The sequence below is a fragment of the Leptodactylus fuscus genome, chromosome 1, assembly GCF_031893055.1.
Source record: "Leptodactylus fuscus isolate aLepFus1 chromosome 1, aLepFus1.hap2, whole genome shotgun sequence".
Lineage (NCBI taxonomy): Eukaryota > Metazoa > Chordata > Amphibia > Anura > Leptodactylidae > Leptodactylus > Leptodactylus fuscus.
Genome location: NC_134265.1, coordinates 266369086 through 266385946, shown reverse-complemented (window position 1 = coordinate 266385946; position 16861 = coordinate 266369086). Strand labels below are relative to the sequence as shown.

At 42.6% G+C, this 16861-nt stretch overlaps 2 protein-coding genes across 3 annotated transcripts in view; both read left to right on the top strand.

Annotated features, from left to right (window-relative positions):
* Positions 1–16861, top strand: part of TRPC3 (transient receptor potential cation channel subfamily C member 3) — a 356160-nt gene that overhangs the window by 308812 nt on the left and 30487 nt on the right. The gene's annotated exons all lie outside the window — the stretch shown is intronic.
* ANXA5 (annexin A5) overlaps positions 15928–16861 on the top strand; it is a 28246-nt gene continuing 27312 nt past the window's right edge. For both annotated transcript variants that reach the window (XM_075286912.1, XM_075286903.1), the window contains exon 1: positions 15928–16034. The gene's annotated coding sequence lies outside the window, so the exon portion shown is untranslated. The remainder of the gene's footprint in view (positions 16035–16861) is intronic.

Here is a 16861-nt window from a genome sequence, read left to right as displayed (position 1 = left end):
GTGGCGTACGTGCAGAAACGGCTTCTTTCTCATCACTCTCCCATACAGCTTCTATTTGTTCAAAGTGCGCTGTATAGTTGACCGATGCACAGTGACACCATCTGCAGCAAGATGATGCTGCAGCTCTTTGGAGGTGGTCTGTGGATTGTCCTTGACTGTTCTCACCATTCGTCTTCTCTGCCTTTCTGATATTTTTCTTGGCCTGCCACTTCTGGGCTTAACAAGAACTGTCCCTGTGGTCTTCCATTTCCTTACTATGTTCCTCACAGTGGAAACTGACAGGTTAAATCTCTGAGACAACGTTTTGTATCCTTCCCCTGAACAACTATGTTGAACAATCTTTGTTTTCAGATCATTTGAGAGCGGGCTGTCCATGTTCGGCGACCATCAAACTTAACTGAACTTGAATTGTTTTGTAGAAAGAAATGGTCCAAAATACCTTCATCCAGGATCCAGGAACTGATTAAAAGCTACAGGAAGCGACTAGAGGCTGTTATCTTTGCAAAAGGAGGATGTACTAAATATTAATGTCACTTTTCTGTTGAGGTGCCCATATTTTTGCACCGGTCAAATTTTGGTTTAATGCATATTGCACATTTTCTGTTAGTACAATAAACCTCATTTCAATCCTGAAATATTACTGTGTCCATCAGTTATTAGATATATCAAACTGAAATGGCTGTTGCAAACACCAAAATATTTAGAACTAAAAATGATTAAGATTAATAGGGGTGCCCAAACTTTTTCATAGGACTGTATAACACTGAGTCCATTCTGTACAAGAATCTGCATATTATCTGACCTGCAGAAGTGTTGTTTGTCCCGTTCAGCAGGAGGGAGGGAGAGAAATACAGGAAGTGAGAAGCAGACACTACAGGCAGCCTGGCTTAAAGACTGAGATGGGAGAACCCCTTTAAAACTGACTTTAACAAATACAAAACCTTTTTAAACATCTCTGAACAACCTTAATGTTATTTCTATCCATACATGGTTTTATCTACCCTATTTTTTGTGGAATTTCACATATACCATATTTTAATGGACATCTCGCACCACCCAAGTGGAGCAGGAATTGGAGACCAGCACTGCAGTACTTGGAGATTAAATTAAAGGCGCATCAAGTTATTGTGTGTGACACAACAACTACAATATTAACCCACCCATACTGTTACTGTAAAAATTTTGCTAAAATTTATTGCATTCAGTGGCGTAACTCCCGGGGTAGCATCTGCCATAGGGTCTGGGACATTAGGGGCCCGGCGACAGCTGCTACTGCTGCATTTTTTTTCTTTTCTTAATAGGCCGTTAACGGGCCCTATTTACTTACCAATCCTGGCAGTGGCCGGGATCGGTAAGTGACGCCACGGGCCCCACAAACATCATTATTATATTATTATAATGATCGGAGATCCAGGGGAGGTAAGGTACTTCTGTAACTCTCCCTGACGTCACATGACCCGGGCCTGTGTCCCGGGTCATATGACGTCCCGGACGTCATTGAAGATGGCCATAACCACCGAGAACTGCAGCAGAGCCGGGGATAGGTAAGTAACATTGTTTTTTATGTAAGTACTCCCCTTTGGTCTACGATTATTATACTCTGGGATCTGAAAAGACCCCGGAGTATAATAATTGATCATGGGTGTCCACAGTGGGGCGTAATAGTGTGTGTAGGGGCCACAATGGGGGATAGCACTGTGTGCAGGGGCCACCATGGGGCATAATACTGTGTGCAGGGGCTACAATAGGGCATAACACTGTGTGCAGGGGCCACCATGGGGCATAATAGTGTGTGTAGGGGCCACTATGGGGCCTAATATTGTGTGCAGGGGCCACCATGGTGCATAATACTGTGTGTAGGGGCCACCATGTGGCATAATAGTGTGCACAGGGGCCACTATGGGGTCTAATAGTTTGTGCAGGAGCCACTATGGGGCATAATAGAGAGCGCAGGAATGCGGGGGGGGGGGGGGGTCTGTTGGGGTCTTTGGTGGGCGTCAGTCGGGGGGAAGGGAATGTCAATAGTTCGCCATGGGTCCCCTCCGTTCCTAGTTACACCACTGATTGCATTTAAGGGTTTATGCTTGAGAGCACTCTTTTTCTCGAGAGCACCATTTTTGCTTTATTGTGTCATTGGTGGGCGGGGTTACAAATGCACAGCCAGCGGCGAGAAGTTGTCGCTTCTATGCCGCTGGCCCTGCGTGTGCGCTCCCAATGCAGATAGGCATCGGACGTACAGCCTTCACAATGCAATTTAGACCTGGCATCCGCTGTAATAGAGAGGCGGATGCCGGGGGAGTGTTAGACGCCGGCACAGGTGCCTGCAACATTGCTACGCTCCTGCCCTGCATGAAGCCAGCAGCGGCAGGAGCGATGCTGCTATTCCGCTCCTCCGCCCCCCCCCCCTCCCGTCCGGAATAGCAGCATCGCTCCTGCTGCTGCTGGCTTCATGCAGGGCAGGAGCGTAGCGACGTTGCAGGCACCTGTGCCGGCGTCTACACTCCCTGGCATCCGCCTCTCTATTACAGCGGATGCCGGGTCTGTATTGGCGGCCCCTCCCCCCCAAAGTGTAAACTACCCCCCCTCCTCCAGGCTGGCTCCCGTGCACTTAGCCCCTCCTTCCTCCCCCCTCAGAGCAGCAGATACATCACTTGACTTTTGACCAGATAAGTCAAGGGATGTGTCAACAGAGAAATTAATAAAGTAAGATAGTGGACAAACAAAGCAGTTTTGCTGAAGCAATGTATTTAGGAAAAGTCTTACATTCACATTAACAAGCAGTATAGATAGGATCCTTGTGATGGGACAACCCCTTTAAATTAATTTCCCACCCCTACTTAAAAATGTCAAGAAACTTGTATACCAAACCATCATAAACAGTTAATGGTATGTTTGGTATTTACTTCACACTAAGTATACAAAGGATTCTTTGCATTTCTTACATCTAAAAGTCAATGGGACTCTTACTACATTATCTACATTCCTCATCTTGTCCTCCCACTTGTTTTATTCCCAGATTCCTACATTTCAAATATCTTAACACCAGCAAGTACAGGTACACACATTACTGCTTCTGCTTATGTAGCTTTCTGCATATGTGTGTGAATATCAGACAGTCCTGCTTTGGACATCATAGGTTACATAATGTGACTGAGTGCAACAAACTAGCCAACATATATACAGCTGTCAGTTCATATAGATAAAACATGCCATCAATGTCTGATCAGTGCAGCTTTTGGGCCAAACTCTATGACAGCCAAGATCAATATAACAATGGGGATTTTGACCTAGGCCAACACCACTTGGATTGTGTAGGAGCCAGAGCTCATGCCCTTCATATCTTCATGCATTTGATATAATGATAATTATCAGTTGTGTATAGCTGTCTCCATTAACCACTTTAATAGGAACTTTAACTTCCACAAGTAACTCCAGTTGCTTGCACCCCCTAATAGGCACTGCTTCACTGATTTAATAGAATTTTTTTTCTCTTGTCCACACTGCCCCTGAGTAATCAATATAAATAGGCTAGGGCAACTTTGGCTGTAGCTCATGTTGTCTTTGGCAGTAATGCAAAGATCACTGTTATCTACGACTCTTTCACCAATGTTAGTGAATGGAATGGCATTGCACCATAGAGGATGTTGTAATCACTACTTCTATTCCGAAAATATCAAGCAGTGTTAGGATTGGTGGATCATGCGATTCCATTCACTTACATTAGTAAAAGTGTCGCAGGGAGACACTGTGGTTTTTGATCTCACAGCATTTCTTTTCTCCTAGTTATTTCACTTTCAATCAACTGTGAATAGTATTATTGAAAAGTGGAAGTGTTTAAGAACCACAGTAACTCAGCTATGGAAGTGGCAAATAATGTCAAATAACAGAGCGGTCTCATCAAGTGCTGAGGGACATAGTGCATAAAAATGCAAACAGTTTGCTGTCTCAGTTACAGAGAAGCCTTCCAAACAAGGTGAGGTGACACCTGATGCAGTCCAGTGGGTCTATAGGGTATGTTATGCGCATTAATTATTTATTTATTTGATTGCCAACGTCTTACATTTGGGTATTAGTAGAGGATGCAGTATCCTGGAGTCGCTGCTGTTTTCCTGTGTTTGTCTTTTGTGCCTCCAGATTGTTGGTTTGTCCCGTCTTATATGTTTTATGCTATACTAGCATCTGCCCGTGACTTTGTCTGCGGGTTGGTGTTGGCGCTGAGCCGTTGTTGTTGATGATCCGCCGTGCACCCCTCTGGTGCGGCCCTGGGGAGGGATGGGAGTGTGTGAGCAGCGTCTCCGGCCTAGCAGGTGGCACAGCCAGGGTCATCTTTACTCTCACTCTCTGGTCTCCTCCACTGGGTTGCGACAAGGATATTATTAAAGACTGTAATATTAGTTTTTTTTATATGTGTAGATGGCGATTAAGAATACTTTGAATGTTCCAGTGACCTCTGATATATACATAAGTGGACAAAATTGTTGGTACCTTTTCAATAAAGAATAAACCCACAATGGTCATTGAGATAACTTGAAATGGACAGAAGTATTAATACATTTTAATTTACTTAAAGGGGTTTCCCACCCTCCTGTCTCAGCAGCTTTGCTTTACTTCCCACATTCCTCAGCAAGCTGGTGGGCGGCTTTGGTGCAAATTGTCAGGGATAAATTGCCTGTTCTGTTTTGGTCTCCTCCTTCTGTCTGTCCTGACTGTCCTCTCTGCCAACTAATTACTCCCTTATTGCTGTGGATTTGGGACGGAATAGGGGGTGGTGGGTTACTGATGCTGTTGATGCAGTGGAGAACATACAAAAGGTAGGGTAGTAGCAACTGCAGGAAAAATGAAGTTAGCAGCAGAGACCTTCAAACAGCAATGGGATCTCACAGAATCATCCGTAAATACTTGGCAGGGACCACACCCCTGCTGCTCTGCATAGGATATTCAGACTTTGCTCTCCAATCCAGATACCTGCCGCTAACTCCAGATAAAGTACAAGATGTCTTTCAAGCAGTTAGGGGCAGTTATCTGGAGCAGAGAGTCAAGCCCCAGTAGGAGAAAAAAGTCCGTAAAGCCCTTTTCCACTAAAAAGAAACTGAAGCTGCAATTCAGAAAGTGCCGTAAAAAAGGGGTTTTCCAGGGATTAAATATTGCTGACCTAAATTATACCTTTCTTAATATACTTGACTTTATTTGGCTGTTTCCTTTCATTATGTTCAAGGGGTTACCTGGCTCCAGCTACAGTATGAGAAGGAGCCTGGTCTCAGCATATGGGTAGCAAAACCTGATGCTGAGGCTGTGTGAAGATAGGTTCACACAGAGGAATCTGCCACAGATTTGAAAGTGGATTCTGCCCCTGAATCCATGGCAGATTCCGTCCTCTTAATTTTTCACTGCCGTATTTGGTTGTGGGATTGCCAGCACAGAATTGCCAATGCAGGACATCGGCATTCTGTTACAGCATTCCTTTGCTGATTAGGCCCAGATGAACGGAACTAATCGACAGGAACTCCTGAGCCATGGAATCTGTGGCAAGATCAAGAAGAACGCTGAATTTTTTCCACGTCCTTCTGCGATCTCTGCCTCCCATTGACAGCTGTGAGCAATCTTGCACTGAAAAGTATGATGGATGCAGTAGGATAACACATAGAATCCACATTTTTCCCTCTTTTCTTGGCAAAGAAAGTTTCCTCAGTGTACTTTCTGCTTCAATTATACCTGTAGGGAACCTGCCAGCGTTTCCGTTGGTATAACTGACATGCTGCGATTTCTAAAACTCTGTGGCATGAATGTGAGCGATAAACACGATTGGCGACTGGGATGAAAAAGGGGCGTGGCCCAGGTAGAGTATCACGTGACGTGCATAGGCTGAGACTCCTCAGTAGTAATTAGTAGTTCATTTACACTTGAAAAAGGGCAATTGATGCCCGAAACACGTTGTGTCTGTTCTGAACTCTAATAAAGAAGGTTTATATCTATCAATCGGGCGAAGCGCGACAATCTTTTACGCTGGGTTCACACCAGCGTTCAGCACTCCATTCTCAGGTTTCTGTCTTCTGCATGTAGAAGACGGAAATCCGTTATACCTTTATGCTCTCCGTGCCGAGTCCGGCCGTGAGCGCTGGTGAGCATTTTATGCTCTCCGCGGCGAAACTGTTTTTTTTAAAACCGGACACAGAGTACTGCTTGTCCGACTCTCTGTCTGGTTTAAAAAAAACAGTTTCGCTGCGGAGAGCATAAAACACGGCACTCACGGCTGGACATTTTTCAAACCCATTCAAATGAATGGGTTTGAAAAAATGCTGGCAGGTTTCCGTCTCCTGCCCAGTTTAATGCCAGAGACGTAAACCTGCAGAACGGACTCCCGGGCGCAGATGTGAACAAGCCCTTACTTTGGTCCTTCTGGTATATCCACTTGGCTGTGACTGTAAAACTCTGTGTTTTTTTACATGGTGTTTCCACCTTGTGGTGCTCCAACCTAAAGCAAGATTTAGTAATTATTTACAGTTTTTCTGTGAGAGCTCCACCATTCCTCTCTCCCACCTCTCAAAAATTTGTGCTGCCCATATCAATGATAATTTCAGCTGAACAACCTGTAAACAGCGGCTGCAGGAGAAACCCAGCCTTTATTTTTATTATTGGAGCCAGATTATCTTATAGTGCAGGAACACAGAAACATACAGGCACAGTACATGCACAAGAAGGTAAGCCTGCATTTTGTGGCTGGGTTTCTACAAATGTCAGTACATAGAAATTTGTGCACTCATGGTTGAGTCCACTGGCAACCTAACAAGACGAAAAATTGTCACTGCTGAGATGGTTAGAGAAAATCTTTAAATTTAAAACTTAATTAAATTGTTAATTATCTATACTTGCTAAAATATTTAACTTTTATTTAGCTTTAGGCTACAGCCACACATTGCAGAAAAGCTAAGTTTTTTTTTTTTTTTTTAAACCAAAGCCAAATTTAGATTTAGTAGAAGGGTGAAGTCTAAGTTCTTTATTTAGATTTCCCATTCCTATCTGAAGTCACTCTTGGTGTTGGCTCAAAAAGCATAGCAAAGCCTGCAATAAAAAAGCAGCTTTTCCACAACGTGTGGCCTCAACCTTTAGCCCTGTTCTGTTAGCTTATGGATACATTATACAAGACTTATTCAGGGTCTATACCATTCTACTGTGAATCTAAGGGCCAACACTAGTACACTAAATATATATGAGCAGAATATGTAGGAACAGATGTACTGTATATTAGAAAAGTGTATGATATCTCATACTATAGACAAATACATGTAATAAATATAAAATTGAATTCTCCTTCAAGTAGTTTTAAGAACAAATTAAAAAAAAAAATCTAAACTACAGTTTAAAAAAAAAATGAAATTCTGCAATAGGGGCGGTTTAGCAATTTGTGTCTCAACAAGTTTCCTTATTTAACCCAGCAGCAGTAACTAGTGCCATTGTGGTTCCAGAAAAAAAGGATTTGCTTCATTTATAAGTGAATATGCAGTCATGAGTTATGTGAGCGTGCCCTTTATGGTAATAACCGCATAGAACAGATGCCACTGAGCTGTCTCCAACACACTCATCTGCTTGAACTACTGTATGTATAGTAAATACCCCATAAAGTAGGGTATATTTATGTCCACCATTTACTTGCACTGTGTTGAGCTTCATTTACAATTTATACATCTATGAGTTTACATGAACAGTTTTAGGCTAGGTTAACACTAGTGCTGGGCTCTTCATCGTTTGGGTCTGTCCACTAAAACAGTGGTTACCCTCAGACATCCGTGGACCCCATAGACTATATTGGGGTCTGCTGATGGACTTTTCTCTCTGCTGTTTTTCAGCAGAATCTGCAGTGGAATCTCCTATGGAGACTCTGACATAGATGTAAACCTAGCCTTATCTGATGACTGGTAGACTGGCAGCTGTCCATACCCCTGATTTGTTGCCCCTTCATAATAACAGTGGTGAAGAGAAAGACTGATCTCCTAAACACTGCAATTTATGCACAGATATATCACAGTAGTGGTAGAACAAGAATAGGCTATCTTCCCTGGTACCTACACAGCAGAAGCACAAACATGGCTATGCTGATGTATAGGATCCTTACTCTGCTGATATCAAATCAAATAGCTTTATTGGCACGTCCGAATAGATATTTGGCATTGCCAAAGCTAGTAAAGTGGTGGTGGTGTGTGTGTGGGGGGGTTGGATTCGGGTGGGTGAGTGGTGGGTATGGGGGGGTGGGGTGGGTGGTTTGGGGTATAACAGTCCATAGAGTCTCGTCTTCCTCTTAGTTGGTGACCGCTATAAGGGGAAGTGGGGCGGGGCGGTTGGGTTGGGGTATAACAGTCCGTGGAGTCTCATCTTCCTCTTCGTTGGTGACCGCTATATGGGGAGGTGGGGCGGGTGTATTGGGATAAATATAACAGTCCGTGGAGTCTCATCTTCCTCGTGTTTGGTGACAGCTGGACACATATTGGGCAGCGATCTCCACAGTGGCCTCTTCTTCTCCCAGTAGGATGTAGAGTCATTACAGAGTAAGGGGGCAGTTTCCTGGGCACATGGCTTCACAAAGAGGGCACTGTACTGTGTGTGGGGTACAAATGTGTTAAACTGTGTGGAGACACCAAATGGGCATTATACCATGTTTATACCAAGTGATTATTATGTAGACACAAATAAAGGAGGGGGAACTAAGGGACCTTACACTGTGTTGGTGTACTCATGCGGCATTATGCTGTGTAGGACCACCAACAGGACATTATACTGTGGAAGCCCCTAAGATAGCATTATATTGTGTGGAAGCACTATGGGGCATTATATCACGTTGAGGTTACAAAGGGGGCATTATACCATGTGTGAGGTACTATACAATGTGGGGACACTAAGGGGGAATTATACTGTATGGACTGCATGTTACACAGAGGAGGCAACTATTACTATATGGGTATGAAAGCAAACCTGGGCGAAGTTAGAGACATTTCTTAATACATGTAAATACTGAACATGTTTAGTTTGTACCTTCGACATCAGTTAGTGGATCTTTAACAAAATTAGTTGAGCACCCTGCAGAATATATATATATATATATATATATATATATATATATATACATATATTACATAAATATATACATATATTACATAAACATAGCATAGCTAACATTAGCAAGAAACAGGCCCAACAGTAGGGGGTACAATGCAGACAGTCACCATCAGGTTTCTACCCTCTTTTAAGACATTACTTTAAAGGTTATACTGTATACTGCAGTTACTATAAGTATATAGATTCTATGATATTTCTACCTGACAAATGTAAATTCCCACATTAGGCAGGAAGACCATTTGTACTTCTATATCCTCTACTGGAACAAAATGTAAAGCTGTAAAAGAGTACGAAATCACTGAAAACCCTCCATCTGAAATCAGAGGACTATAGAGGTACAGTACAGCTCCCGTCTATGTCTTTGTCAGCTCTGTTAAAGCTGTATCCAGAAGGAAGACATAATACATGTGTGCACAAGCCCTAAACCAGATGTATTATTAGCCTGAATTTAGTGTCTCTTTCCCATTGCGGATTATAAACTATGTTAGACTTTGTTTTATTTCTATATTTCCTGCATTTTACTAAGATTACACATAAAGGCAAGACACACCCGTTACATCGGATATATTGAGACAAAGTTCTGAGTCACAGCCAGTGAGTCAGAGGAATATTTTCTCTTTTGGCTTCAAAATGATTTACTTTAGGGTAAACATACAGTAACATATAAAGATTTTTCACATTTGAAAAGCTACTTTTGCAATGTTTCCTGTTACCACGGCATTGTAGTCCATCAGATAAACTGTAGACACATTTAACATTGCTCTCTATTGTAATACTGCTACAACAACTGCTCAAGTGGACGGCCTCTGTGTGCCAGCCCATGGTGAATAGGGTGTAAGTTTGCAGCAGCTTTGAGTCATTTTATATCACATTCCTTTCAGAGTAAATTGTCACTGTCTCAATAGAGGAGCGCTTGTTTCTTCTATCCTCTATTTTAGCACCTTTACTTAAAGTGCTTTATTGTTACTATGTTACTTCTCCCGGAAATATATAAATAAGTTGACAATTGCATATTTTGTTAACATTTCCCATGGCAACAGGAAATAATGCTATACATGGGACAGTGTCAGTCTGTGCAAAGATACACCGCATTGACCATATGAATGGTATCAACCAATAGTACATTTATGTATTTATGTCCCACTGGTATTTCCAGTATATAAATTTGACAAGTGGGTGTTTTCTTTTCCCTTGTCAATAAGGTGTAATGTAATGTTAGTATCACACTGTATAGGGAAACACCCAATTAACAAAAGGAATAGTAATAAGTAATGGAATAATAATAATAATACATTTTATTTATATAGCGCCAACATATTCCGCAGCGCTGTACAATTTGTAGGGTTCAAATACAGACAAAAAGATACAGTACAATGTCCCATTGTGAGTCACTTCACACAATGGGACTGAGGGCCCTGAACACAGGAGCTTACAATCTATGAGGTAGAGGGGGCGATACAAGAGGTAGCATTGCCTATACAGTGGTCAGACAATTTTGTAATAGAGGTTACACAAACATAAAACTTTATGAGCCGTCACCAGTCATGTCCTGGTTGGTGCTTGGTCATATAAAGTTAGTCTGAAGTGACATCATATCATGTGGGGTAATGTGGGAGCAGGAACAGAGGAGGGCTTGTTTTAGGGATTCTAATTAAGGTACCGAAGGATTTACATTAGGAATTGTGATATGCCTGTCTGAAGAGATGCGTCTTTTTAGTTTGCACTTGAAGCTGTAGAAATTGGAAGTTAATCTGATTGTCCGGGTAGAGCATTCCAGAGAAGTGGTGCAACTCGGGAGAAGTCTTGTATACAAGCAAGGGAGGTTCTGATGATGGAAGATGTAAGTCCTAGGTCATTGAGTTATACAGAGTTATGAAAAAAAGTTGCTTCTGAATTACCGTATATACTCGAGTATAAGCCGAATTTTTCAGCCCAATTTTTGTGCTGAAAAAGCCCCCCCCCCCCCCCCCCCGGCTTATACTCAAGTCAGCAAAAAAAAAAAAAAAAATTTTTTTTTTTTTTTTTTTTTAGGAGGGAGGGTCTATGACCAGCCACAATATTAATGTATAGAATCTCCCATAAAATAGTGCAAAAAAAAAATAAAAAAAGATTTGTAAGTAATAAAAAATAAAAGTTCTAAATCATAAATTCTAAATTCTAAATTCCCTAGAATACATACAAAAGTAGAAAATGACTGTGAAACACATACACATTAGGTATCCTGTGTCTGAAAGTGCCCGGTCTACTGAATATAGGGTATCTGCAGTGCTCCTGTTCCGTCGGGAAAGGGTTAATAGGAGCACTGCAGATACCCTATATTCAGCCAGACTGAGTTCCAATTGGGGGGAAAAAAAACCCAGTCCTCAACCTCAGGGAAGGATCAGACAGACAACCAAAACACCCCCTCCCCTTCCCCAGCACCCAGCATCTACTGCACCCAAAAACTCCGACCATTTTAATTTTTGAAATTTTCCAGTAGCTGCTGCATTTCCCCCCCTAGGCTTATACTCGAGTCAATAAGTTTTCCCAGTTTTTTGTGGTAAAATTAGGGGCCTCGGCTTATATTCGGGTTGGCTTATACTCGAGTATATACGGTATTATTCAATGCAGTAGTACCATATTTACTAAAAAAGACATATGAAAGGATATTCCAGATATTTTACCGGTTTTAAGCTCCCATTTCATTGGAGGTCAGGTCAGGCATATGTCCTGCAACTCCATTCATTTTGGTAAGGGACTGCTACAAATACAAATACAGCTCTCAGCTATCTCCTGTAGTAACATAGAAGTGAATGCAGTGACCAACCTCTCCATTCATTTGGGAATACAAGGAACCTCTTTTCTCAAAGTTGGTGGGTGTTACTATGGTCAGAGCTCCACTGTTCTGTAAACAGGAGGAAACTTAAAATAATGGAATATTAATTTTAACTGACAATAGGCAGGGGAAGGGCTAGTTCACACAGGGACAAGGAGGCGGATTTTGACAGCGGATTTCACCTCAAAATGCACCTCCATACAATGGTGGTCTATGTAGAAGGCTATTGTTTTCTTTTTTTTACTCTAGCGTTTTTTTCCACTAGGCGAAAGAACGCACCCAATGTCCATTTAAATCAATGCAAAATGTCACGGACACAGCTAGTGTCCGCTGCTTATATCCGCACAAAATTTTGCACGGACATGAGCAGCAGACACGAGCTGTCGGACACCAATGGTAGTGTGAACGCTCCCTTACTGCTTTACACTCTGGAGAGCACTGACATGGCCACTATTATTTATTGAACTGTATAAACATGGGGCTCACCCAACTGTGATATCATTGAATTCTATAATTATAGAACATGCCCGGCATATCGCGCATCTCATTGGATGTTGTAGTGGGACATCACTAACACTTCTAATATCACAGAGCTATATAAATATGGAACACAGTCACAACCTTTCAGGCTCCATATTGAATAGTGTCCTGCTGGATATTGTCCTAGGTGAGCTCTTGTTTTTTAAACACTTTAAGATTTGGGTAATTGAGTATCTGGGGAAAAGCAAGAGTGGAAAGAGAAACAATGAAAGAAGCAATGAATAAAAGCTGCAGTAAGTATCAAGAGGTTCATAATCTTAAGGATGAGATGTGAAGGCCTCAAAAATCTGGTAATTTCAGAGCCCTGTATAGCCAAGGTCAAGTCCTGAGAGTTGTGAAACAACAGGAGAAAAGAGAGCATTAGAAAAGGAGGAGGCAATGAAGAAAATTAAGTGTGATGATAATGGAATAGCCAGTGACATATTATTATTATTGTTTATTTATATAGCACCATTAATTTCATGGTGCTTTACATTTTGAGGTTACATACAATACACAGAATATACAGGTAGATATAATACTAACAACGACTGGCACAGTGGGGTAGAGGGCCCTGCCCGCGAGGGCTTACAATCTCTGAGGGAAGGGGGAGAGACAGAAGGAGAGGGGTAGACTGTACAGATGGTGGTGCAGTGATAGTGGTGTTATTGGAGGTTGTAGGCCTTCCTGAATAGGTGAGTCTTCAGGGTCTTCTTGAATCCTGTGATTGTGGGGATCAGTCTTATTTGTCTTGGTAGGGAGTTCCAGAGTATGGGGGATGCATGGGAGAAATCTTGCAGGCGGTGTGAGGAGCAGATGAGAGAAGAGCGGAGTAGGAGGTCATTGAAGGATCTGAGGTTACGTGTGGGCAGGTAGCGGGAGATTAGTTCAGAGATATATGGTTGTGGAAGGCTTTGTATGTTAACGTTAGTAGCTTGAATTCAATTCGCTGGGCTATAGGTAGCCAGTGGAGGAACTGGCAGAGGGGAGCAGCTGATGAAGATCAGGGGGAGAGGTGAATTAAACGAGCAGCACAGTTTAAGGTAGACTGGAGGGGGGCGAGGGTGTTTGCTGGGAGTCCATGGAGAAGGGTGTTGCAGTAGTCTAAGTGGGAGATTATGAAGGCATGGACGAGCATCTTAGTGGTTTCAGGGGTGAGGAAGGAGCGGATTCGATGGATGTTCTTGAGTTGGAGGCGGCAGGAGGTGTTGAGGGTTTGAACGTGTGACTTGATGGATAGGTCAGAGTCCAAGGTTACCCCAAGGCATCGGGCCTGTGGGACAGGGGTAATTGTGGTTCAGTTAACTTTCAGGTGGAGGGGTCATACGGGGTGGGGTGAAGATGATGAACTCTGTTTTCTCCATGTTGAGTTTGAGAAAGCGGGAGGAGAGGAAGGAGGCTACAGCTGCTAAACAGTCTGGAACTCTGGCCAGCAGGGAGGTAATGTCTGGTCCAGAGATGTATACTTGGATGTCATAGAGGAAAAAAGAACGCTAATGGTCTCCATAGACCACGATTGTATGGAGGCGAATTTTGAGGCGAAATCTGCTGTCGAAATCTTGCCCCCGTGTGAACTAGTCCTAAAAGTGCTTGTTAGGCTAGGTTCACATTGCCATTGAAGATTCTAACAACGGACAATGTCAAATTGACAATTACTAAGGGAAGATTTGTCTAAATCATCGACAGCAAAAAAAAAACTATTATGTTAAAAATGAGCTTCCTACCATTAGCCTTTCTTCTTTTTTTGATGGAAAAAACAACAGCATAAGTATAATGAGTGAACATAACCAATGCGTAAGATTGAATTGTGCTGGACAAACATATTGGTTATTGTCCAGGGTATAGATCAGTGCAAGAAACATGATCCACTACAGGCTTAAGGCCTTATTCACACAACCTATCTCGTTTTCATATGCCAAACATATGTGAAATATGGACATCTTGGTCTGCTTTTGGTCATATTTAGAGATGAGCGAACACTGTTCGGAACAGCCGTTCCGAACAGCACGCTCACAGCACGCTCCCATAGAAATGAACGGAAGCGGCCGGCCACCGGCAAAGTCTGCGTGCCAGGTGCTTCCATTCATTTCTATGGGAGCGTGCTGTTCGGATCAGCTGATCCGAACAGTGTTCGCTCATCTCTAGTCATATTCACACAACCTTGTGGCCATGTAATGACTGACCTTTGAATGCTCATCATATGTTCATTTAAAACCCATTCTACAGTCCACATTTATTAAGATGGATGTGCCTTGAAAGTGGCCAAAAATGAACCTCACCTTGCAGTTTTGACGCACTGTGGCACATGTCTGCGCCATGCTCACTACTTTTTTTAGACATCGGGCAGAATGGCATGGAAATCTAGGTGGGCTTTGGTGGGGATGTCCTGGTCCGACAGATTTTACTATAACTCATGCCAGTAAGCTAGCATGAGTTATACCACAAATCTAGATCTGCAACCAGGCGTACCTACATGGGCTATAATAATTCTGGCGAAATGTGTGCCTGGTGGGGAGTAAATTGAGATTAGTGTAAGGATTGCCAGTCTTAATAAATTCTCCTTATATCTACGGGTGTATTCAAATGTTTGTTTGTTTTTTAATGGACACTGATAATGGTCCATCAAAAAAGCTGCCGTTCTAAATTTGTTCATTTCAGTGATTTAAAATACAGACATGTGAGTACATCCATAGACTTTCATGGGTCTTAAAATAGTTGTGTTAGGTTCGTTTCACATCTGCGTTTGGCCACTCCATTCCCCTTTCCGCATGAAAAATGTGGAGAAAAAAAGTGCTACAGTTTTCTCACTGCATTTTTCGTGTGTAAGCCAAGCGGAAACCACATGGACCCCATTGTAGCCTATGGGTTCCGTGGGTTTCCTAAGGTAACTGCTTTTTTATGCGGATTAGGTTTCCATTCAGGGGTCCCCAAATGGACTCCTTGAACGGAAACTCATGCGACTATGTGAACCGAGCCTCAATAAAAAATAACGTGGCTGTTTTTCATATAGGTAGATGATGCTCCTTCCAAACTCAGCCCAGGTGCTGTGGAACTAATACTTAGTAGCATGCGAGAGGTGGAACATCTTATGTGACGCTGCTGTATACCTAATTCTTTTGTGGTATTGTTCCCCATTGACCAGCACTATTACTCGTATGTAAGTACTCAAGTGTTTTTCAGCAGAAAAAAGTTCTAGGGAAATGTTTAACTTTTTCCAAACATTTGCAGCAATAATATGTAGTGTGAGTTTTGGAGGTGATAGTCGGAGTGTATCTCAGCTATACTCGACTTCCCTATGTGAACTTACACATCAGGAAATAGTAACTTGTTGCTACATTAACACAAAGCGCTCTTTGACAGACATGTAAACATGAGCGGCCTCTTCTAAGCAAACAGACAAATGTTACCTAAATAGTTAAAAAGGGTTGGAAATGTTGGTATGACGGGCTGAGACGTGAGGGCAGTGCTAGTGATCTTGGGTGTGTCAGGGAGGGATCACTTCTTTTCCACCCTGGGCTGTGTCTGTCTCCTTGCTTTCTGCAGTCTGAGTGATCAGGAGCATCTCTCTGTGTGTTACTTGTCATATACAGTAGTAAGTATACTTTTATAGCTGTTGTATTGATTTCTGGGTGTAAATCTGTCAATCTGAATAGTCGGGAACTCTGAGTGGGTTTAGGTGGAATTTTGGCAGAGCATCAACATCACTGAAACAAACAGGAACACTGTACTTTGATAGTTCATGGGATCGGAGCTGTTCTTAACCGTTTATGTTACAAGGTAATGTACTTGGATAGTTTTGTGTCATGTGATACTTCTACAAGCATTGAGTATGGACAGTTAATATTAACACGTCTTTCTGAAACTTCAGGTTTTTCAGGATATTTCACTACTAGTCTACCGCCCATTAGGTTGTAAATACGTTTGCTTTCTTATATCCAGCGGTCAAATTTTCGTCACAATTTCCAGCATTGGGGCCTGTAAATCCAGAGACGTGCTTGCATGTAGGTTTTTTTGAAGAATGCAACTTTTCTTTTAGCTGACATTTTTCTCTTGCCGAAAAAAAACTCCACTTCAGCCAGATGTTAAGGGCTAGTTCACACGGGCCAAAGGGTTGGATTTTGACAGCGGAATCCACATTATAATCCGCCCCTTTACAATGGTGGTTTATGGAGACCACTAGCGAGCTGCCCTTTCTTCAGGCGGCTTCCGCCTGGCAGCCGCAACTTCCGGCGTCAGCCCATTCATATGAGCCGACTCTGTGGTGGGGGAAACCGCGATCGTGGCAGGCGGGTTTTGATCATATTTTGACTTAGCTCCCCGAGTCAAAATATGGTCAAAATCCACCCCACCGTCCCCCGTGTGAACAAGCAATAAATGTGGTTCAAGAGGCATCTTTTTTTGCACTTTCCTTGGTTTTTG